Genomic DNA, 26142 nt, shown 5'->3' on the forward strand with positions numbered 1-26142 from the left:
CATATGCAAATCAGTCTGACCCTGTGCCTCATGGGAACAGTCCAGCCCGAACTGCCAAGCCATGCCTTCCCTGGACCGGAAACAAGCTTCCTAGGACCGGTTTCTGGCATTACAGCCGTCTTCAGCCAGGCTTGCTTGAATCCAGTGGCAAAGTGAGCAAGGGACTCACGTCTGAGCATACCCTGCCAACTTATGGCGAACAAAGCGGTACAAAAGGGGGTAACGCTTTTCGCCCTAAGTGGGATGGGTATTCCCAGACGTGGGACCCGTGCTCACTACGCCACTGGAGTTAAGCTATCCTGGCTGATGACGGCTGATAGCCAGAAACCGGTCCTAGGATGCTTGATTCCGGTCCAGGGAAGACATGGCTTGGCAGTTCGGGCTGGACTGTTCCCATGAGGCACAGGGTCAAGACTGATTTGCATATGGCCATGTCTGAACTGGGGTGGCGTAGTGGGCAAAAGAACGATGGATTTAACCCAGATCTCTTGACTGGGGGAGAATGTCTGCATTGTCAGCATTCCGTCCATCATTTGTTTGTTGTAACGCTTTTCGCCCTAAGTGGGATGGGTATTCCCAGACGTGGGACCCGTGCTCACTACGCCACTGGAGTCAAGCTATCCTGGCTGATGACGGCTGATAGCCAGAAACCGGTCCTAGGATGCTTTATTCCGATCCAGGGAAGACATGGCTTGGCAGTTCGGGCTGGACTGTTCCCATGAGGCACAGGGTCAAGACTGATTTGCATATGGCCATGTCTGAACTGGGGTGGCGTAGTGGGCAAAAGAACGATGGATTTAACCCAGATCTCTTGACTGGGGGAGAATGTCTGCATTGTCAGCATTCCGTTCATCATTTGTTTGTTGTAACGCTTTTCGCCCTAAGTGGGATGGGTATTCCCAGACGTGGGACCCGTGCTCACTACGCCACTGGAGTCAAGCTATCCTGGCTGATGACGGCTGATAGCCAGAAACCGGTCCTAGGATGCTTGATTCCGGTCCAGGGAAGACATGGCTTGGCAGTTCGGGCTGGACTGTTCCCATGAGGCACAGGGTCAAGACTGATTTGCATATGGCCATGTCTGAACTGGGGTGGCGTAGTGGGCAAAAGAACGATGGATTTAACCCAGATCTCTTGACTGGGGGAGAATGTCTGCATTGTCAGCATTCCGTCCATCATTTGTTTGTTGTAACGCTTTTCACCCTAAGTGGGATGGGTATTCCCAGACGTGGGACCCGTGCTCACTACGCCACTGGAGTCAAGCTATCCTGGCTGATGACGGCTGATAGCCAGAAACCGGTCCTAGGATGCTTGATTCCGGTCCAGGGAAGACATGGCTTGGCAGTTCAGGCTGGACTGTTCCCATGAGGCACAGGGTCAAGACTGATTTGCATATGGCCATGTCTGAACTGGGGTGGCGTAGTGGGCAAAAGAACGATGGATTTAACCCAGATCTCTTGACTGGGGGAGAATGTCTGCATTGTCAGCATTCCGTCCATCATTTGTTTGTTGTAACGCTTTTCGCCCTAAGTGGGATGGGTATTCCCAGACGTGGGACCCGTGCTCACTACGCCACTGGAGTCAAGCTATCCTGGCTGATGACGGCTGATAGCCAGAAACCGGTCCTAGGATGCTTGATTCCGGTCCAGGGAAGACATGGCTTGGCAGTTCGGGCTGGACTGTTCCCATGAGGCACAGGGTCAAGACTGATTTGCATATGGCCATGTCTGAACTGGGGTGGCGTAGTGGGCAAAAGAACGATGGATTTAACCCAGATCTCTTGACTGGGGGGAGAATGTCTGCATTGTCAGCATTCCGTCCATCATTTGTTTGTTGTAACGCTTTTCGCCCTAAGTGGGATGGGTATTCCCAGACGTGGGACCCGTGCTCACTACGCCACTGGAGTCAAGCTATCCTGGCTGATGACGGCTGATAGCCAGAAACCGGTCCTAGGATGCTTGATTCCGGTCCAGGGAAGACATGGCTTGGCAGTTCGGGCTGGACTGTTCCCATGAGGCACAGGGTCAAGACTGATTTGCATATGGCCATGTCTGAACTGGGGTGGCGTAGTGGGCAAAAGAACGATGGATTTAACCCAGATCTCTTGACTGGGGGAGAATGTCTGCATTGTCAGCATTCCGTCCATCATTTGTTTGTTGTAACGCTTTTCGCCCTAAGTGGGATGGGTATTCCCAGACGTGGGACCCGTGCTCACTACGCCACTGGAGTCAAGCTATCCTGGCTGATGACGGCTGATAGCCAGAAACCGGTCCTAGGATGCTTGATTCCGGTCCAGGGAGGACATGGCTTGACAGTTCGGGCTGGACTGTTCCCATGAGGCACAGGGTCAAGACTGATTTGCATATGGCCATGTCTGAACTGGGGTGGCGTAGTGGGCAAAAGAACGATGGATTTAACCCAGATCTCTTGACTGGGGGAGAATGTCTGCATTGTCAGCATTCCGTCCATCATTTGTTTGTTGTAACGCTTTTCGCCCTAAGTGGGATGGGTATTCCCAGACGTGGGACCCGTGCTCACCACGCCACTGGAGTCAAGCTATCCTGGCTGATGACGGCTGATAGCCTGAAACCGGTCCTAGGATGCTTGATTCCGGTCCAGGGAAGACATGGCTTGGCAGTTCGGGCTGGACTGTTCCCATGAGGCACAGGGTCAAGACTGATTTGCATATGGCCATGTCTGAACTGGGGTGGCGTAGTGGGCAAAAGAACGATGGATTTAACCCAGATCTCTTGACTGGGGGAGAATGTCTGCATTGTCAGCATTCCGTCCATCATTTGTTTGTTGTAACGCTTTTCGCCCTAAGTGGGATGGGTATTCCCAGACGTGGGACCCGTGCTCACTACGCCACTGGAGTCAAGCTATCCTGGCTGATGATGGCTGATAGCCAGAAACCGGTCCTAGGATGCTTGATTCCGGTCCAGGGAAGACATGGCTTGGCAGTTCGGGCTGGACTGTTCCCATGAGGCACAGGGTCAAGACTGATTTGCATATGGCCATGTCTGAACTGGGGTGGCGTAGTGGGCAAAAGAACGATGGATTTAACCCAGATCTCTTGACTGGGGGAGAATGTCTGCATTGTCAGCATTCCGTCCATCATTTGTTTGTTGTAACGCTATTCGCACGGAGTCAGGCAGCGTTTTACGGACCAGCAAGTACGATTCGTACCCACAGCACTTCGCACAGCAGTATTTTTACGGGACCCAAAAAGTGCCGGAAAAGCTAAGTACGCCACGATGCACGGCGAAAAGGGGGCCCGGAACGCACTGTACCCCCATCCCTACACGTCCGCACTGTACCCCCACCCCCGTATGTACGGTGCGTACCCCCACCCCCCGTATGTACGGTGCATAACCCTCGTATGTACAGTGCGTACCCCCACCCCCATATGTACGGTGCGTACCCCTCGTATGTACGGTGCGTACCCCCACCCCCGTATGTACGGTGTGTACCCCCAGCCCAGTATGCACCGTACCCCCATCCCTACACGTCCGCACTGTACCCCCACCCCCGTATGTACGGTGCGTACCCTGACCCCCTGTATGAACGGTGCGTACCCCCACCCCCACCCCCATATGTATGGTGCGTACCCCTTGTATGTACTGTGCGTACCCCCACCCCCGTATGTACGGTGCGTACCCCTCGTATGTACGGTGCATACCCCCACCCCCCGTATTTACGGTGCGTACCCCCAGCGCTACACGCTGGGGGTACGCACCGTACATACAGGGGGGTGGGGGTTCACTCCGTACCTACGGGGTGGGGTGGGGGTATGCTCCATACCTACGGGGTGGGGTGGGGGTACGCTCCGTACCTACACGGGGTGGGGGTACGCTCCGTACCTACATGGGGTGGGGGTACGCTCCGTGCCTACAGGGGTGGGGTGGGGGTACGGCACGTACATGGGGGGGCTTGGGGTATGGCGCGTACTTGGGGGGTGGGCTGGGGGGTGTTCGGCGCGTATGCGGGCACATGTTTGGACGTCTCCATGGTTGCTATGGGAGTTCGCTCCGTACGGTGTTTTTTCCATACGGTTGTGCATTCGGACGGACGGGACGGATCGTACTTGCGCGCTCGGACTTCACTTTCCCGATTCGTACGTAAAACTGTTCGGGGACGTGTCGGACACTTTTTCCGACCCGAGGACGTGTCGGGGAGTTTTCCCAATGCGATTCGTATGGATTTTTTAACATACGAATCGTACTTGCCAGTTTGTACGGGACTTGTATGATTCGTACGTAAAAAAATCTGGATATGATTCGTACGGGAATATTTTTAACGGATCGGAATCGGCACCATAGTCTGTTGCCCAAAAGAGTTATTTGTACAACGCACTTCCTGAACTCACACCTTTGAATATACACTAATTTGTGATAATGACGAAAAGGGAGGCTTGGTGAAATAGAATATTTGCTGAGGGTCAAAAAATGTGTTCAAGTGGGGAATCCGTTATTGACCCCAGATTTTATGGTTTCGCCATATGCATTTAAGCTTCTAGATAGGTATCTCTTTCTCTAGGGCATTTTACATAGAAGATCACTGTTTTGTCATTTATTCTTGGTGCATGAGTTAGAACGTGGCGGCAGGCAGACACCACATGAAAGCTCAGCTTGTTTTGGGTTCATTAGTCAAAAGGGACCTTGAGAGGAGCCAGAGCCAGGCATGTGGCTTGAGATTTCAGTAGCACACCCCACCAATAATACTGGGGCTGGAATTGTGTAGAGTGACCTGTGTAGATTTGTGTGAGGTGGAGGCTGAGGTTAATGCATGGCTTTAATTAGGCCACTGCCCACCACACCATGTCACAGTGTCATCGTTAAGTCGGTTGGCCCTGCCCATGTCTCAGATGCAGCAGCAATTCAAAACTTTGAATTGGGTCTTTATTGGGTCATAAATTAATGTCCTTTACAGGCAAGAACAATGCTCTAATTCCTGACAATGACTGTAGAAAGCCGTGAGGTAATCCATAGCAGCGATGCAATCCTTATTGACATTGCATCTTGCAATCCCTACGAGTATTGTGTTTTTTCCATGTGTTGTGATTCTTTGGCTTTTCATGTAACATAGAACTCTTTTATGAGAACAGAGTCACTTCTTAGTGTCTGTGTGAGTGATCGTGACAGGACACGAGTGAGAGCTTTGGAGAGGAGTCTGAGGCAGTGTAAATTTCTCATATTGCCTGTTAGAGTGTCATAAAGGTGTTCAGTCTTCATGCAGATGCAATCTGGTCTACTAAAAGACACACAGCACCACCATGTTGTGCAATCTCATGATAGGGACAGGAGTTGTCCTAACGGCTAGGGCGACCGACCTCGAATCTGGGGAACTGGGTTCGAGTATCGGCAATGACCCTGTGATTCTGGGTAAATCAATTAATCTCCCTGTGCCTAACAAAAATGAATGTGTCCTCACGTAATGCAACTGGTGCTATGTACAGGGCTCTGATACCCGATTCGGGTCAAGTTCACACTATATAAAACGCTGTAAAAAATATAAATAGGTGCCTGGTGTTTAGTGCTAGTGCTGAGCACCAGAAAACACCGGCACAAATTAAGCACTGCACTCACCTGTTCATGATTTGTGCACTGCTCCATTAGCGCTTTATTTCACAGTAATTATTATTTTGTAAATGTTCTTAAGTCAAACACTTAAAGCTTAATGAATTATTTAATATGGATGTGTATATATATCACTGATTAACTGTACAAATTGAACATCTTTTGCTGAGCAAGTGAATGACTAAATATTGTCACATTCAAAGGCTAATACAAAGCGAATGCATTAATTTCGTTATTGCCCTTGTTTCTTAAATCCTACATAGCATATGTTGTGTGTACTTCTCAGAGGTTGTTTCTCTGGAGGGTGTGGAGTGCACCGTTCAAGAGCTGTATCTCTTGAAGTGTTATCTGCATTGCTCAGAGGTTGCTTCTCTGAAGGATGTGCAGTGCACTATTCGAAGGCTGTGTCTCTGGAAGTGTATGCACTTCTCTGGAGGGTGTGGGGTACACCGTTCAAGAGCTGTATCTCTTGAAGTATTATCTGCCCTGCTCAGAGGTTGCTTCTCTGAAGGATGTGCGGTGCACTATTCAAAGGCTGTGTCTCTGGAAGTGAATGCACTTCTCTGGAGGGTGTGGGGTACACCGTTCAAGAGCTGTATCTCTTGAAGTGTTATTTGCACTGCTCAATGGTTTCTTCTCTGAAGTATGTGCGGTGCACTATTCAAAGGCTGTGTCTCTGGAAGTGAATACACTTCTCTGGAGGGTGTGGGGTACACCGTTCAAGAGCTGTATCTCTTGAAGTGTTATCTGCACTGCTCAGAGGTTGCTTCTCTGAAGGATGTGCGGTGCACTATTCAAAGGCTGTGTCTCTGGAAGTGAATGCACTTCTCTGGAGGGTGTGGGGTACACCATTCAAGAGCTGTATCTCTTGAAGTTTTATCTGCACTGCTCAATGGTTGCTTCTCTGAAGGATGTGTGGTGCACTATTCAAAGGCTGTGTCTCTGGAAGTGAATGCACTTCTCTGGAGGGTGTGGGGTACACCGTTCAAGAGCTGTATCTCTTGAAGTGTTATCTGCACTGCTCAGAGGTTGCTTCTCTGAAGGATGTGTGGTGCACTATTCAAAGGCTGTGTCTCTGGAAGTGTATTCACTTCTCTGGAGGGTGTGGGGTACACTGTTCAAGAGCTGTATCTCTTGAAGTGTTATCTGTCCTGCTCAGAGGTTGCTTCTCTGAAGGATGTGCGGTGCACTATTCAAAGGCTGTGTCTCTGGAAGTGAATGCACTTCTCTGGAGGGTGTGGGGTACACTGTTCAAGAGCTGTCCCTCTTGAAGTGTTATCTGCACTGCTCAGAGGTTGCTTCTCTGAAGGATGTGCGGTGCACTATTCAAAGGCTGTGTCTCTGGAAGTGAATGCACTTCTCTGGAGGGTGTGGGGTACACTGTTCAAGAGCTGTATCTCTTGAAGTGTTACCTGCACTGCTCAGAGGTTGCTTCTCTGAAGGATGTGTGGTGCACTATTCAAGTGCGGTGTCTCTGGAGGTGGTTGCACTGCTCAGAGTTTGGCTCTGTGGACGGTCTGGAGTGCACTGTTCAAGAGATGTATCTCTTAAAATGTTATGTGCACTGCTGAGAAGTTGCTTCTCTGGAGGGCGTGTGGTGCTTCTAAAAGTGGTGTGTCGCTTGAGGTGTTGTGTGCTCTGCTCAGAGGTTGATTCTCTGGAGGGAGTGTGGTGCTCCTAAAGGTGTTGTGTTGCTTGAGGTGTTGTGTGAACTGCTCAGAGGTTGCTTCTCTGGAAAGCGTGGGATGCACCTTAAAGTGTTGTGTCTCTTGAAGTGTTGTGTTCATGGTCAGAAGTTGCTTAAATGGAGGATGTGAGGTGCACTATTCAAGAACTGTATATCTTGAAATGTTATCTACACAGTTCAGAGGTTTCTGCTCTGAAGGGTATGGGGTGCACTGTTCAAGAGCTGTGTCTGTGGATGTGGGTCCACTTCTCAGAGCTTGGTCCTCTGGGGGCCGTGGGGTGCACTATTCTAGAGTTGTTTCTCTTGAAGTGTTACGTGCACTGCTCAAAAGTTGCTTCCCTGGAAGGCACGGGACGCACCTTAAAGTGTTGTGTCTCTTGGGGTGTTGCTCATGAATTGGCAGGATTCTGTTCCAAAGCTGCTTGTCTACAAGTGGCAGGATGACAATGCTCAGAGCTTGCAGCTGTGGTAATTGTTTGGTGTGCACTGGTTTTAAGTAGTCGATGCAATTTCTTGAGGTTGCTTCTTTGCAAGGAGTAGAGAGCACAGAGGAGGATTTACTGAAACTGATGTGGTGCATTGTTAGTAAGTGGACGTGCCATTGAGCACTTTGCCAACGTTGATATCTCTTGGATGTCTGTGTAATAATTTTACGTTTAGGATACTCCTCACCCTTCCACCCTCACACTCCTGCTCCCTTCTGGGGCTCAGCTGCCTTTATCCTGCTGATGGTGCTCAGTGTCTTGTTGTCATTTTCCCTCACTGCCTCCTCCCCTGCCCATTCCTAGTCCAAGTCTCATTAATTTCCTGTTAGATTTGTTCATTGAGATGTGTTTGCATTGAATATAATATCCACATGTGGCATCGATTCTTGTATAATGCTGCCTCTCTGCAGGCATACTGCTAAGAATGTGAGGAGGAAGAGGAGAATTCAGTGCAATGAAGGGCACTGGTGGATCAGAGCATTCACCCAAGCCCTCCTCACCTTGCAAGCTTGTCTTCATCTGGGGAGGAATGCATTGTTGTTTGCTACTGAGAGGAAAGTAGAAATAAAGGAGAGACTAGATTTCACTCCTAGAGAAAATAACCTATACCCAGTCCCTCCTGAAGTGGACAATGAATATTATATGCATATCCCAACACACCCTGCCTACTTTGGAGCCTGTGCTTACTATTACAGGGCTTTGCCAACAGGGGCTGCATTTTTATGACAACACCAACTAAACTTCAAACCATTAGTATAGTCTGTTGTGCCATTATTAAGATGCTCCATAGAAATAAAACCGTGAGTAAATCAGTGTTTTAGAATGTTAACCAGTGTGCCGAGGGGCACTTACGTCTACCCTGTCTCACAAGAAACTAGGGGGCATATTTACAAGCCCCTTGTGCCACATTTGTGTCACTTTTACCATGGGAAATGTGACGCAAAAGTGGCGCATTGGGCCTGTAAATCTGCCCCTAGATGCCTGATAAATACCCCCAGATTGTTTCCATCTCTAAAAATGTATTGTGCCCTGATCAGAACGGGGCACTTGGGAACTACGGACAAATTAAGGCTGATAGAGCGCCATGTTTTCTGAAATTTGTAGTGGTGCATCATAATCACTGTTAGTCTGCACCCATATATTTAGTGGGATTGTATTAACACGTGGCTTAGAAATGTAATACTAAAAGCAGCATGTAATAGTGCGAATAAAAATTTAATCATGGCATTTACGAAGCTCAATGTAGTGTTTAATCGAAAATGTATTTTAGACAACACATGATGTGTTGGTTCCCGTATAATATGATGCATTAGGTTTAAACATGCACCATATTAAAGTCTGCACGCGTAGTTTGCTTATTCATATATGAAGTATAATGAAATCTATGCTGATAGTGTGATTCTAGAAATGTGTGTTTAAAATGCGTAAAGGCCTGATCGCATATACGTTTAATCGCCTAATTTTTATCGCCTAATTAGCACGGCCACGCTAACGCGATGCAAAGTGGGCGTTCCTGACCTGACATGACAGGAGAAATGTCGTTAAGCGACATTTCTCCTATCATCAAGCCCCACGCTATGAAGCATAGCGGCAAGAAAAGTAGCGATAACCCCTGTTATCGCTACATTCCTTACGCCTGCTTCAGGACTGACTTAGCCATGATATCCTATGGAAGGTGGATATCATGGCTAAGTATGTGAGGTTCCTATCAACAAGCTAACGCCGCATTTCGTGAGATTATCTCTGGGTTTCCAGCGATAGTCTCACGTTTGGCAGTTAGCGCTAGGATTTTTATCGCTTTTGAGATAAGCGTTGCTAATAGCACGGTATATCGGCGATAAAAATCCATGTTACCCGGCGATAATTATCCTCACGCTAAGAGCGCTGAGCGATAATTATCGCCGGTTTTTGCTGATATGCCCCTAAATACCGGTTGTCTAAAACAGGGGGGCATATTATCAAGCACGGCTTTAAAATTATCGCCGCTTTAGCAGCAGGAAACTGCCGCTAAAGCGGCGATAATGGGCTTGATAATATGCCGTAGAGAATTCCAATAGAAGCCCATGTTGACAACAGAACATGAGCTTCTACTGGAATTCTCACGGTTTTCTGTCGCTAAAGCGGCGATAATTTTGAAGCTGTTTCTTGATAATATGCCCCTTAGAGAGGAAGATACTGCTGATGGAGCTAGCAATTCTGAGCATCATCTCGTCAACAGCTATAGAGCATCCTGAGTTTACAGGTTTGGAATCCGAGAAAATATGAGGAATACAGAGTTACGCAGTCCTATTCTGCATGTTTTCTCCTAATCCTGGGCGCATTCCCAGGCACTTTTTCCTCCTGCTTTCAAGACGAGCAAAAATGTGCATGGGAAATCATAACGTTTTTCACACTGTGTTTCCTCACCTTGTATAATCTTAGGGCCTCATTTATGAAAAGAGTTGCATTATTGGGTTAAAACAGCGATGTGACACTTTTCATTGCACCCTCCATGCGACCCCATGGAGGCACCATATTTACACTACGATACTTCATGTCACAAGGATTGCACAGATACCTCAGGAAGGCTGACGTATCTGGTGGCGCAGTAATGATGCATTGCTGGAGTGTGTTGATAAACTGATGCAACTCCAGCAATGTGTCATTACACATGGGGCAAGTCACTTGTAAAAGGCCCTGCATCACTCCTTATGCCTGCTTGAAGCAGGCGTAAGGATTGTGACGGACTCAAGTCGTAGGAGTATGGCTCAGTGGACCAGTGCTTGATTTGAGCCGGTGCTTTCCGGTGCTTAGGCCCGCCACCTAATTGTCAGCACCATACTTAAAACAGTCTACCACATGGTGGCGCTGCTCATATAATTTAGGGATGAGCAGAACAACAGTTGTTTAGGAATACAATATACATTAAAATGGCTCATACCTGCCTCCCCAGCCATTCCTTTAGCTTTGGGGACCTGGAATAATCTGAACTGTCGCCTTTACATGCGAGAGAGATGGTTAGTAGTTGTTTTGGCAGTGATGACTAGGGCGAGCTGCAGTGGCCTCCTGGTCAGAGCCCTAGCACTTAATATATTAAATTAAGCACTGTGAGAAGGGTCTTCACACCCTCAATCAAAAACCCTATTTCCAACAGGTAGGTTTACAATATTTTCAATACAGTAAGAGCTGCCATGGTGTTCAGTAGCATTATTCTTCTTTAAAATATGGTAGGGGCATGGCCTCAGCGCCGACAAAGATGGCCGCCTGAGCCCGGGACTCCGCGGCACCGGGACGGATTTTTGATCGCCAATCCCGTTTCCGCGCTTATCTCTTCAAAATCCTGTCAGATATTGGCGTCGGAATACAGCGCGCACCTGGTGAGCGTCATTATTTCCTTTTTGATGCTCAATTAACGTCTTTTTCATTGCGGTTTTTAACCTCTGCAAGCGTGCGCTAAGGACTTTCCATCTCCAGCTTCTACAATGGCTATTTTCAGGTTCTAGTGGCCTTTCTTATCATTAATAACATTCTTCTGCTCATCTCATCTGCTACCTTTTTACTAGTTTCTTTCACCTTGGATAACCAACCACAACAGGAAACATGCTGCCTTGTTATATCTCACAGACCCGGCTCTGGCATTACTGACATGCTTACCTAACTGGTTCTTTTTCATTGCAGAATGCACCAGTCTTGAGGGATTTTTTGGATATCCCTGTATTATGTATGCCATAATTTTTTCCTTCTTCCTGATATAAAGCCTGTTTTGTCAGTTCTCTATCAGTCACACAGTGTCAAGACTCTTCGTGTTCCTGCTCCTATATGCTTCCTTTTTTATTGTTTTGGGAGCCTCAACTATCTCCAGTGCGACGCTTCAACGCTTCTGTCATGGACTTGCTTGCTCAATATTGATTATTTGTCACTGTTTGAGTGGATCTTTTCTTCCATTAATTTCCCTCATCACAGTGGTTCTCACTCACTTCACTATCAGACCACTCCGGTTTCTATGGGGAAACTACGTAATCCAAAGTTCGTTTTTGTGCCTTCAAAGAGTGCTCCCACGGTAGTATCTTCCTTTTCCCCTTCACCAGACTCTCCTTCTACCACAGTCCAAATGGGGGGAGTTGCTCCCACTCGCCCTTCCTCGCCGCAGCCAAGTTCGAACAAATCTTCTCCTCCTTCTACATCCACTAAACGTTTGAAACATGACTCTCCTCCTCCAGATCAATCGCCATCTCCTATCTCCACGGAGCTACTTTTAGAGGAGATATGCGCTTTGCGTCCATTTGTAGAAGAAACCAACAATAAAATGCAGTTTCTTGAGGTGAAATGGTCAACTATGGAGAGCAGGGTGACTTCCATGGAGCAACAGGTTTCAGAGATCCAAGTCAATTCTCAACGCATCTCCTCTATGTCCTTGCTCTTCAACAGCATACTGAGGATTTGGAAAACAGGAATAGGAGGAATAACCTACACATTTATGGTCTGCCGGAGACTCTGGAAGGTGACGATCCTGTCTCGTTCTTCTCCTCCTTCCTTCCGAAACTTCTAGATATGCCTCCTACCACTTTCTCTTAGTATTCAAAGGGCTCACAGGCTTGACCCTCGCTCGCTCATCTACCTCAACTAAACCACGAGGAGTCATCATTCTCTTCTTGAAATTCACGGATCTTCTTTTAGTCCTCTCTGCTGCCAGATCCAAGTGTCAAGTCTCCTGGTTGGGTCAGAGGGTGTTTCTCTCTCAAGATGTTTCTAATGCCACTGCGTCAAGAAGGAAAGAGTATTTGAATCTACGCACTCCTCTCCGTTCTCTTGGAGCCAGATATGGTTTATTTCATTCATGTATTTTCAAAGTTACTCACCAAAATCAAACTTGGACTTTTCAAGACCCTGCTGAACTTAAAAACGTTATTCATATTCAGACTAGTAGTGGCATGGACACCTCCACTTCTGCTTGTGGTTGATTGTTTAATTTTTCTTATTCTTGCAGGTTTTCTCGGATAATGTTTTTTGTACTTAACTTTGCTTGTTATATTGTAGGTTTGCCTTTGGATATTTTCAAAGAATTTTAAGTATGGTTCCCTTCAATGTTTACTTCTTTTTCTGGTTGTTTTCCTTAAAATGTCTCTTTTTGCTCTAGTTTTCTATTTCTTCCAGTTGCTTGTTGGATTGTAGTATATATTTTTATGTATTTTCCTATGTTTTTTCCCTCGTCCTAATCGCCTTTATATTTATTTATTTAGATTGATTGGTGTGTTTCCCTTCATCTCATATGGTTCTTCTACATCTTCCGTCCTGGTGCGGTCTGGACTCCTGATTTCGGGAGGTTTGTCTTGTTGAGTGTCGCCATGGCCACGTTGTCTTCCTTTATGTCCCCCTCAGGTATGTTTCTTTCAGTCATCCTTTTTGGATATGTACTGTCTCATCTCATACTTTTTTCCTTTTATCCTTCCTCTCTTTTCCCTTTCCTTCCTTCTCCCTTTCCGCCTACAGCCATTTTTCCTCTGTTTCTACTATTATCCTATTTTCTTATTTGTACAGTTCCAATTTTTTCTTCTTCACTTCTTTTTGGCTCCTCCTCTGATTCCTTCCTCTGTTTTCATTCCTTTTTTCTCTCACTTTTTCACATTTTCTTTTCTCTGTTTGTTGCTGTAATTTTTGTTTCTATTGCCTTTTTGCAATTTTTAAATTCAGAGTAATCTCCTGGAATGCCAAAGGTTTTATTAACCCCATTAAACGGCAGAGAGTCCTTTCCCATCTAGCCTCATACAACCCTGATATAGTTCTCTTACAAGAGACTCACCTCACTGAGGCTGAGTCTCTTAAGTTAAAAAGAGGCTGGGTGGGTACAGTCTTATTCTCACCTTCTACCAATAAAAAGAATGGTGTTGCCATTTTATGCCACAAGAAATTAAAATGTAAAGTTTTGTTACAAGAAACTGATGCTGATGGTAGATGGATACTAACTAAGTTGCTAATTAATTCTATTCCTCTAACTGTTTTTAATGTTTATGGTCCTACACAACTTGATTCTTCTTTCTGGCCCTCAATTACGAACAAATGTATTCAATATAGAGATGACCTCTTCATTTTAGGTGGCGATTGTAACCAGATTGTAGACCCATTTCTTGATCGTAAGTCAACTGTCCGTTTCACACCTCACAAACCTCACAAACAGTTTCTAGACACTATTTCTCACTCGCATCTTATTGATTCTTGGAGACTTTTTCACCCTGACACCCTAGACTACTCCTTTTTCTCTCCTCCTCATGCATCTTTCTCTCGTCTTGACTACATTTTTCTTTCTCAATCCTTATCTCAAAACTTATTATCTTCTTCCCCATAGTTATTTCGGACCATGCCCCTATTGTAGCAGACCTTGACTTACTTCTCCTGCATCCCAAGTCTTCTCATTGGCGCTTTAATAATTCTCTTCTTACTGACCCTCATTTCTCCTCTTCTTTTCACTCCTTTGTTAATGATTTCTTTTTGTTCAATGATACTCCCAGTACTCCACCCCATCTCCTCTGGGACTCCTTTAAAGCCTCAGCACAGGGATTTATTATTGAATTTGTTTCTAGGAAGAAGAAACATTTTCTTCAGAAACGGAAAACCCCATTGGCTCGTATTAAATCCCTGCAACACGAATTCTATACTTGCTCAAAAAATTCCTTCTCTCCTGACCTCATCCGCGCTAAATTGGAATTTAATAGATCCACCACTGATAACGCTTCCTTGATACATCTTCGTAGTGCTCGTTATTATGGTGGTCGCAATAAGGCAGGGAAGCTCTTAGCTAACTATCTTAAATCTTGCAAAGAACGTTCCTTTATTGACTCTATTTATTCTTCTTATAACACTTTACTGCATAAAGATCAAGATATACTTGACCAGTTACAGCTATTTTATCGTACTCTTTATACGCCAGAATCTCCTCCTACTCCGTCTCTTATTTAATCCTATCTTGAGAAACTTCCCACTCCTTCTCATTCTCATCTTAACTTTCCAGATCTTGAAGTCGACCTTTCATTACATGAACTACCTGAGGCTTTCTCAGGTAGTTCTCTCTCCAAAGGTAAATCACCAGGTCCAGATGGTTTTTCAGTTGAATTTTATTTACATTTTTCTGATCTTTTACTTCCCAAACATTTAATTCTTTTCCAATCGTTCCACTTGTCTGGTAAGGCGGAGGGCACCTCTCAAGAAGCTACCATTTGCCTCATCCATTTTGTAAGAATTACCGCCCGATTTCTTTAGTTAATGTAGACTTCAAATTATTTGTCAAAGTGCTTGCTTTGCGCTTAGATTCTTTTATGCCCCATCTCATTGGTAAAGAGCAATGTGGATTTGTTAAGGGTCGCCTTACTTCTGACAACTCGCGTCTTTTCCTTAATGTTTTAAATAAAGCTTCCTCCCTCTCTAATCCTTTAGCTGCTATCTCTGTGGATACAGAGAAGGCTTTTGACAGAGTTGATTGGTCTTTCTTGTTTGCTTCACTACATTGGCATGGTTTTGGTCCTCATTTTATCTCTCTTATTTGTCTGCTATATTCTGCTCCTAAAGCCTCGGTTCTAGTGAATGGCCAGGTCTCCTCATATTTTCCTCTCCAACGGGGCATTCACGAAGGTTGCCCCTTATCTCCACTTCTCTTTGTTCTAGCCCTTGAGCCCTTTTTATCCTCTATCAGTAACAACGACTCCATTTCTGGTTTTCCTTATGGTAATAATCAATTGAAACTCTCTGCATATGCAGATGACATTATTTTATTCATTTCCGATTCAGAAACATCTATTCCCCCTTTACTATCTGAGTTCGACTCATTCTCGCAGGTCTCAGGTTACAAAATTAATTCAGATAAGACTGAAATTCTTCTTCTTACTAAATTTTGTTTCCCCCATTTTTTCTCATCTACAGGGTTTGCTTGGAACAGCTCAAAGATTAAATATTTAGGTATCTGGTTCTCTAATTCTATTCCCTCTTCAATTAAACTGAATATGTCTGCAGTCTTGTCTCGAATCGAACAATCATTCTCCACTTGGAACCCTCTTTTTCTTTCATGGTGGGGGCGATTGGACTCGATCAAAATGATGATAGCCCCTATCCTAATATATATTTTCTCCATGTTACCCGTTCACGTCCCCACAATCTATTTTAAGCGCATTGATTCATGTCTGTCAAAAATGTAGTTGGAATAACAAGAAGCCTAGAATTTCTTTATCACTGCTTCGAAAACCCAAGCCTAATGGTGGAGTCAATTTCCCAGACTTTCGTCTCTACCACAAATCCTTTTCTTTACGTCAAGCTTCACAATGGCTTACATAAGTTCCTTCTCCTTTCACTCCTCTTTGGCTTCTCATTGAGCAAACACTACTGTTACCTTTCTCCCTTAGTGAAATCATAAACTTCTCTGCTAAGGCTCCTCATACTTTATTTCCCTTATTTAAATATACCTCTTCTCTTTTAAAACCCCTGGTCGGCCCTACCTCTGTTACCCGTGAGTCTTTTCTGCGTTCCCCTATCTGGTACAACTCACTTATCCTTCTAAATAATAGACCCATCTTTTGGAATTCTTGGAGACAAAAGGGTATTATATCGGTTAATCAGCTCTTTGACGGAGTGTCACCTTGCTCCTTTCCTCAATTTCAGTTGTTCTTTCATTGCCCTCGTTCCTTTTTGCAGAAGTTTGTTACTCTTATGACAGTTATTCTTGACCTTTTTTATTCTCTTCCTTCCTCATCTTCTTCTATTTCCCAAAATCCTCTTCTCAAACTCCTCTCTGCCCTTCCTAAAGCTTCTCTCATTTATAAATTATTTTCCTCTCCTAATCCAGATCGTGTTAAATCTAAGTTGGAACTCTCTTGGGAGGCGGATTTAGGATGTGTCTGGTCTGTTGCTTTATGGGATAAACTTTGGTCCAGATCCTTGAAGGTTTCTCGTTCTGCCTCTCTTACTCAATCTTTATTCTATTTCTCTCACAGACTTTATCTTTCTCTACTTTCTTTTGCACGTTTCTCTGCCTCTTCCGATTCTAACTGTTGGACGTGTGGTTCTCCTAATGCTGATCTTCTTCATCTCTTTTTTCTCTGTCCTATAGTTTCTCAATTCTGGGGAAATATTTGGCTGTATATTTCTCGTATCTTTACTCTCTCAGTTCCGTATTCTATTCCTCTTCTTTTTCTTCGCAGCCTTTCTGATTCCTTAGACCTTCTTTTACACTCTCATGGCCTCCTTGATCTCATGCTTGCTCTTGCTTTTCAACACATTTCTTCTAATTGGAAATCCCTTACAAAGGTTTCTATACGTAGTTGGTGGAACACTTTATGTCATTTTCATAGACTTGATGTTGCCTTTGCCTCCTCCTGCAATCCCATTCACAATAGGGATCTCTCCTGGTTACCCATTACTTCATACTTGGACCAGATGGCCCTGAAGACTATACCACACATCAACTCAGAGAATTCTAAACCTCCTTGAAGGAGATTGCATCTTTTCTTTTTCTTTTTTCTTTTATAGGGTTTTTATATTTCTCTAGTTTTCCTACTATGTTGATCAGTATTTATTGTTTACCTACAGCAATTATTTGTACTTGTATGCCATATTTTACATTATTATATTGTAGTGTTCATTTTTTTCCCTTTCCCCCCTTTCATCCTTTATCTGCCTTCCCTCCCTTCTTTCTCCCTTATCCCCTTTCCTATAAAATGTTACATATTGCTTTTACTCTTCTGTATCTGATATTAGCCTGGTTAACGTATTCGTATTTTTGTCTTTATCTTTGATTACTGCTGATATCTCTTTGTATTGCCAATTTCTTTAACAAAGCATTTCAAACATTAAAAAAATGAGGTAGATTACATAAAATTGTGTGCCATGAGATAAACTTGAGCTGCAGTAAAAATGTTATGGAATAGAGGAAGTAGTGCACATCTGTTAACATTTCTGGTTTATGCAGGGTGAACCAGTAGGGCAAAGTGCTCTTATCACTGCATCCTCTGAGATTAGCGACTCAAGAAACAGTGCATTTAACAATGAAGAGTCCCAGAGTTGCCAAAGCAGGCAAATGTCCCTTCAGGAAGAATAGTGGTTGCATTTTCTATCCTTTGTGACACCTAAAGAATGTCTCTGGCAGAAATGTAAGGCAGAATGGTGTTAAAATTCATAATTTAGGCCCCAATGTACAAAGCCTGCTAATCACAAAATCACAGTCTTTGTAACCACAAAAATGCAGATTGCAATGTACAAAAAGCAGAGTGTCATTTGAAAATGTTTTTCCAAACCACAATGGGCTTTTTGTACCTGATACTAAATTGAAAAATGGACAGAGGCTGTTTTAAAAGAAAATATTATTGTTCATTAAATGCAAATGTAGGAATGGAGATCAGGTGCACGGGCTCAAACAGGGAAAGTGCACCCTATTACATAGAATGCGCTGCCCCCAGGGCAGCCGTGAACTCGTGCTGCCCTAGGGGCAGCGCATTCAAGCACAATATGGAGCAGCTTTAATGCAGCTGCTCCGTGTTTCACTGTGCAGGCGGCAACCTGCTTGCACTTTGAAGGACGATTAGAGATCCCCTTGCAGGCGAGTGCAGTCTCTGACTGCACCTGCCTGCAAGGGGATGTTTGAGGGGGTCAATCGGACCCCTTTTACCCCCTGCAGAGGGCTGCTTTCAGGGGTTGCACTGAAAGCTTCTTTGCTTCTGTGCCCACAGCTACAATACGGCGTGGGTGCAGAGGCAGAGGGATTCCCTCATTTGCATGGGGAACGCCTCCTGCAGATAGCGCTGGTGCTTTATGTGCACCAGCGCTATCGGTATTACAGAAGGGACCGCACTAGCACCTGTGGCCCCTTCTGTAATACCAAAGTGCCTTGGGGTTGCACAATGGGGGCGCAAATGCCTGTTGCGCCCCCGGGGCACTCTCTTGCAGGGCTCTGTCCATGCAACCACAGCCAAAGAACTTAAGGGGATATTTTGAATATTGGCAGATGAGAACTCCTAGACCTCCTAAATATTAATGTGCATGTAAAACACCTCACGAGTAAGTCGTAAAATTACACTTGGAACTGCTGTCAGTCAGCATGAGGAGAGAGTGTATCCTAAAGGTTGGCCCTGATAGCATGCTTCTCTTGGTATATGTATATAATGCAGCTTTACGTTCTCATGCATGTAATGGCCTCCAGTGCATTTTTTGTTTTTTCAGCATATGTCAAAATTATGAAAATGCTGAATATCCTAAATTTCATTAAGAAAAGGCTGCAGTATTTTGCAAAGGTAGGGAATTGAGTTCTTCTTCTCTAATCTGGCATTTGTTTTGACTCAAAATTAAAATGAGCAGGACATCCCCAAAAAATACGCCTAGGGCAGTGGTGGTGCCTCCATATGAGCGAAGGAGCATCGCACCCCCATACTGCTGCGTAGAAATCTGGGAAAATAAAATAGTAATAAAAATGGTTGTATTGCCATTTTACTTCTCCGCTTTCTGCCAAATGCAGAGGACAGGGCGGGGCCTGTGCGTCATTGCTGTCAAGCACCAATGACAAGTGGCCCTTTCATTTTGAAGTGCGTATGTCGGTTTTGCCAGCTACCTTGCTCCGTCCAAACTGACATGCGCATTTCAAACTCACCAACCCAGTTGTCTTAGACAGCTGGGTTGGAAATCAGGCACAGGGCTCCAGTGCCTTTCGGAGCGCTGATTCAACCTGCTCCAGCCAATCCAGATGCTGTTCTGAGCAGCGTCTAGATTGGATAAGGTGTAGTTTGCTTTGCTACATCACTTCATCCTCAGAGGAGTTGGAGCCAAAGACTTGAGAGCATGATGATGTGCTGCAAGGTAAGTGAAACCCTTATGTTTCTTTGCCTTCCTGACTCGCTGTGTGATTGATTATGTGTGTTTGTCTGGCTGTGCTTATGATTGTGATTGTATGAGTGTGTGTGTCTGTGAGCTTCTTTGTGTGCCTCACCACTTTTGAATGCCACCAACCGCCAATGACCCAGTAGGGGACATTTTACATTCACTAGAGCTCAAGACAAGACGATGACTAATGCCACACGAAAATGTTACCATGCTAATTATTAAACAATAATATTATTAAAGATTGATGTTCATTTTCGAGTGTTTAAGTTAGCATAAGTAGGATGCAAAGTTAATTTACTGGGCCTCTGATTTAGTTGCACTGAATCCTAAAGAAGCGTGGCATTTAAACAAAAGTTGCATTGCGTGCATGACTTCTCTCCCTCATGCTGTGTTTTTCATCGTTCCCTAAAATAAATGAAAATATGATGTGTTTCATGGTGTTTATTTGCTTTGTACCAACTAATGTACTTTGGAGGAAGCCTGCATGTAATGTTGCAAATGCTCAAGGTTAAGGCTGCTTGCTGGGTTAACTGTGCTCCATTCATTTGATTAACAGTGTATTATTTAGTGATGCAATGCCATTTCTCCTTCTATGTAGGTTAGAAGTACTCATTGAATATTAATTTCAGGAGGGTTTCTAGAGTAAGCCTGTTTTACGTAATACAATTTCTACAATGTTGATTGTTTTCTGTCAATGTATCTTTATTAATACAGTCCATGGTGCCACTTAACGGCATGTAGAGGTTGATTCCCTACTGCTGTGAAACTATAAAATGTGCTGGTTTTGGGAGATGTGCCAGACTTTTCTGAGGACTTTCTGAGACTTTTCTGAAACTTCTATTGAGCATGTCCCTATGGCAGACTGCTCTTTGGCTTTCGTACGTGGAACATTTTCAAGACTTTTCCTTGCTCTCTTCAGAGGCAGATTTCAAGTCAGTCCTTTTGTTGCTCCTAGACTGAAACTTTTCCCTTGACTTTTGATCGTGTTGATCTCAATTGACTAACCAATTGCTTTTTTGCCTTCTGGAATTATTCTTAATTTTAAATAGCCTTTTTATTTATTTATTTATTTAGTGCTCTTTTATAAAGCGCGGACATTACCCAAAGGTGTCGGAGCGCTGTACAATAGAGCTAGTTACGTTACAAGAGAAAAGTGGTACAGAATATAACATTACTCTGACTAAAAATGAAGGGTACACAAACACAAAATCCAACACAGCGGTGAGGAATGTACAGGAAAAAATAAAAAATTTACAACGAAGAGCGAACTTCCAAGAGGGGCCTGAGAATAAAGGGTCCACAAACACAAAATCCAACACAGCACGCAGGGGTGAGGGATGCACAGGAAAAAATACAAAATTACAATGAAGAGCGAATTTCCAAGAGGGGCCTTAATGGTTTGGACTTTAATTTTGTCCTGTGTGGGTCCTTTGGGACTCACAGTCTGATCTGTCAAATCAGCCCTTTTAGCAGTTTAAAGCGCCAACAGTCCTTTGAGTCTTGAATGGAGTCTTCTATCATGATTTAAATTTCATTTGCTGCGACTAAAAGCATGTTGATCAATTTGATACAGGAATAATGGTTCAAAATGCTGTTTTCTGTATGAGGGCTGACTGTACTGAACTACTGTGCATTTTATATTTTTATATTTGTTTTATAAACCCATAACACGAATATATTAAGCCTATTATTGCCTCTGCAGGCTTTAAACAATGTATATCAGCCCTTTGGGTATTTCAGAAAGATGGGTGAGGCACATTTGTGATTTGATCAAACTCAATTCTTATACCAAGTACTGATCGTATCAAAAGAACTTGGTCTGTTGGTGCACAAGAAAGTTTTTTTTCATATTTTAAACTCTACTAACGGATTAGCTATTTAAATATTTTGGAAGACTGTGTTAAATGCTTATTTCATACGTTTGCTTTTTCACATAATATGAAAGTTGGAAGTGATATGCATTTCAGGCTGTTTTGACATTTGTGTTCATATTTTATGCATGTTCTTTTGTTGAATCTAAAACAAATTATCTTCCGCTCTTCATCTTGATTCGATAGAAACTGGTGTTCACGCATTGTTGAAAATCCACCTGAGAAGTAGATAGGGGAGCGTGACCAAAGATACTTAAGGATAAAGTGATTTTTCAAATGTACTTGATCAATGGCAACATGTATATCTTAAAAAGTCCAATTGTTTAGACCTTTTTGTAATATTACCCAAGGATTTATTGCTATGTTTGGGGAGAAGTGCAGAGGGTCATAAAATATAATGTAGAGCTGAAAACAACTTAGCAACATAAAGGTAAACTGAAAATAAAATGGGATCAGAGAATTAAATTGTCTAAGGGATAATTCACCCTTCGGCATTTTGACATTTTAAAAGTATTGCCCCCGGTAAGGCGGCTGGGCCCGATGGCATACCAGGTGATCTTCTTTTACACGATCCAATCCTCTGGGCCTCTTTTATCTCTGTTGTTATGAATGCCATAGCTAAGGGTTCTACAGTACCTGAGTCCTGGAAAGCCGCGGTGGTGATTCCAATCTTCAAAAAGGGCAATAGGGAGGACCCTGCCAACTATAGACCCATTAGTCTAATTGACGTAATACAGAAAGTGGTTGGCAGGGTTCTCCTGATGAGACTGAGATGCTGGATTGAGAACGGGGATGTTTTATCACACTTTCAAGCAGGTTTTAGACAAAAGGTAGGCACTATGGATCAAGTTTTTAGATTTTTTATGATATATTGGAAAACGGCAGTTTTAGGCAAGGGAACCCTATATCTAGCTTTTATTGATTTAAAATCTGCTTTCGACTTAATTCCTCGACAACGTTTGTGGCAGGTCTTATTCCAACTAGGTGTTCCCCACGAGATTCTTGCCTTTTTAAAGCTTTTGCATGAGAACAACCATGCCAACATTAGATGGGGTGCCCAGGGCCAGCTCACAGGGAGTGTCGCGGTGAACAGGGGGGTACGCCAGGGCTGTGTGCTGGCTCCCACCCTGTTTTCCCTATACATCAACGGGGTGGTGGATTTCCTCAGAGAGGTCCCAGCCGATGCTCCAGTCCTGGCTGGTGAAAAGATCCCCACTCTCCTGTTCGCCGACGACACTCTCCTGATTTCCAAATCCCCGGCTGGCCTACAAAGAATTTTAAATAGATTTGACTCTTTTTGTAAGTCCTATGGGCTCATTATAAACACAGAAAAAACTAAACTAATGGTAATAAACCCTCCGAGACGTTTCAGATACACCTTCACTCTGGATGGCACACCATTAGACATTGTGGATTCTTTCGATTACCTAGGCATACGCATTGCAAAAGGGATGAAGTGGAGCTCGCATCTGACCAAGATGCTCCTGTGCCACAAGAGGGTATCCGGTGCCATTATAAGAGAACAATATCTCTCTACTAGTCGACCTGTGGCACCGGCTCTTGTGGTATATGAGGCCCAGGCACTGTCTAGCTCTATGTATGGGGCAGAAATTTGGGGCTACGAAAATATTCATGATCTGGTTGTCTCGGAGAACAAGTTCATGAGGAATCTCATCTCTGTCCCAACATCATCCCCTCTAAAACCCTTGCTATATGACCTAGGCAGACATTCTATTCAGGATATTGCACGGTTACGACCTTTATTATTCTGGGCAAGACTGCGACGGATCTCAGAACTTGCCAACTATGCAGCAGGCTTAAATGATCTCATTGCAGCAGACACTGGGAGGAGGCTAAAATGGATTACCCATATAAAACAAACATTGAAATCCATTGGCTATGAGGATTGTTGGGAATCCCAGATACCCCCTTCGAAGCAGGATCTTAAGAAGGCCTATTGGAGCTGGGTAAACACAAGAGAGCTGAACAATCCTAAGTCGGGGAAGCTGAGCGAGGCTTTTTTCGAACATAAGCCTTTTCGTAAATTGGAAGCATACCTCGACTTTATCCAGTCTCCATTGGACAGATCCTTGTACGTACGTTTCAGATTTGGGTCCCTCCCCCTCAACTGTGTGACTGCTGGCTGGAAGGGATCTTTACCTTCATCTGCTGGTTGTCCGAGCTGTACTGCACCCAATGAGTCCATTCCCCACTTTTTATTTGCCTGCTACTACTATCGAAGACCAAGAGCTAAATGGCTGCGTCCGATTTGTAGAATGCTCGGATGTCGTGACTATCGTACTGTGCTACGCATTCTGCAGACTGATACCTCGTCTCTCACTATTGTCTGTGGTATTGCTAAGTATCTGGGCTGTGCTTGGCTGCTGCGAAAGAAACAAATCTCCCCTTAATTGCACTGATCCACTTCTGTGATTTGTTCCCATTTGTACCTTAACAAACTTCAGGTCACCAAGCACTTTGTCTTTGTTTTTTATATGCTGTTCTTAACCATTTTTATAACCTTTTTAGATGTATTTATGATCAATTGTTGCTTTTTATTGTCAAACTTGATCCTTTTTTATCATTGTATGTTGTGCTTTTATGATATTTTTTATCGAATAAAGCTTTACCTACCTAAAAAAAAAAAACTTAGCAACATAAAGGTAAACTGAAAATAAAATGGGATCAGAGAATTAAATTGTCTAAGGGATAATTCACCCTTCGGCATTTTGACTGCAAATTGTTTAATTATAAGGAAAAGAGTGTACAGAAGCAAGAATTAAAGCTGTTTAGGCAGAATATCGGAAATAGAAATATCGTGGACCAAAACACTGTATCAAGAATATCGAGAACACAAATATCGCGAGGGTAAGTTTCTATAGGTTTACTATATATAACTCCACATATATTTACCTTTACAATATATCTATCTTGAAGGTAGATAGATGTGGAGTTAAGAATAATAAATATATACTTAAGTAGGTGCACTTACCTTCTCGATATTTTGGTCATCGATATTTTTGCCACAAGTTTCTGTCAACACGATATTTCTGATTCCAATATTCTGTCAGTGATCCACAATAGGTCTCTTTGAGAAAGAACCACGCTAACTAATGTTTAGGTCTTTTAACAAGTGAGGAATTTTAAACACCTTTTTTAAAATCAAACACATCCCGAAGAGGGCAGAGGACCGCCAAGATTCAGCATGACCAGAGTGTTAACTCAGAACATTTGATCAACCACAAAGGTGATTACTTAAGTAGGATCACTCTGCTCCTCGGAAGCTTTGTTGGAGGCTTTCCAATAGTTATACTGGTAATTAAGCTCCGACACCTGTATCTTTCTATAGCACTCTCCTAACTTGTGGGTTTAAGGGTTCTTTTGTGCCTTGATAAAGCTAGCATGATAAGGACAGATTGGGCATTTCCTGGGCTTTCAAGCCTTCTCAGGCTGGTCACTAAATTGCAACGTCCCCGAAAAACCACAAGTCACCTGGCAGCTACACAGTTGTCTCACTTGAGTCAAGTCAAGAAGCAGGAAATAATGCAGTCAAGACTCCCACATTTCTAGAGTTTTATGTGGAAGCTCGCATGTTCTTTTGGGACTCACATCTAGCAGGTTACCATCAGAACCTCAAAGCACTTGTATCCACTCACAAGGCAGGGAAAAGCTCAGGGAATGATGCCTCACTGAACCCAAGGAAATTGTCGGTAGCTGGCTAGTTCATTTCTAGTATGCACCTTGAGTACAACAGGGCCCTTACCATACAGTACAAGAAAACAAACTTCCTCTTCTTATCTTCAGGAACAAGAAAAAGTCTTCAAGAACGAGGACTGCTACACAACTGAGTGGGTCCCAACAAGGCAATATAAGGCCAAATGGTAAGCTTTGATTGATTGTTTTTCTAAGTCTCTAAGCAAACGTATTCAAACATTTGTAGTATAGTAACCCCACTAAAAAAAACAAGCATTGGAAAAGCCAGTAGGTTTAGCCTACGTGAGAGCTATTGTCTTTGCCAATGTCTTTCAGCCATATTGCATAGCAGCATAGAGTAGAGTGGAATGGAGTGGCATGGCATAGAGTGGTGTGGAGTGGTGTAGAGTTGAGCGGCGTTGGGTGGAGTAGAATGACTAGGAATGATATAGAGTGGCTCAGAGTGGTATAGAGTAGTGTAGAGTGGAGTGGCATAGAGTAGAGTGGTGTAGTGTGGAGTGGCACTGCATGGTGTACAGTGGAGTGGCATAGATTGGAGTGGACTGGCGTAGAGTGTAGAGTGCAGTCACTTATAGTGGATTGACATTAAGTAGAGTGGCATAGAGTGGAGTGGGGTCGACTAGAGTGGTGTAGACTAGAGTGGAATCAAGTGGGGTAGTGTGGAGTGGCATGGTATTGCATTGAGTGGTGTCGAGGAGAGTGGTGTAGAGTGGCTTGGAGTGGCATAAAGTGAGGTAAAGTGAAGGGGGGTAGAGTGTAGTGACATAGAGTACAGTTGTGTAGAGTGACTGCATAGAGTGGAGTGGTGTAGAGTAGAAAAGAGTGGAGTGGCATAGAGCTGCATGGAGTGGCACAGAGTAGAGTGGTGTTGCATAGAGTGCAGTGGCATGGAGAAAAATAGTGCAGAGGAGAATGGCATTGAGTGCAGTCATATAGAGTGCTGTGATGTAGAGTGTAGTGATGTAGAGTAGAGTGGCGTA

The sequence above is a fragment of the Triturus cristatus genome, chromosome 4_2, assembly GCF_964204655.1.
Source record: "Triturus cristatus chromosome 4_2, aTriCri1.1, whole genome shotgun sequence".
In the NCBI taxonomy this organism is placed as follows: Eukaryota; Metazoa; Chordata; class Amphibia; order Caudata; family Salamandridae; genus Triturus; species Triturus cristatus.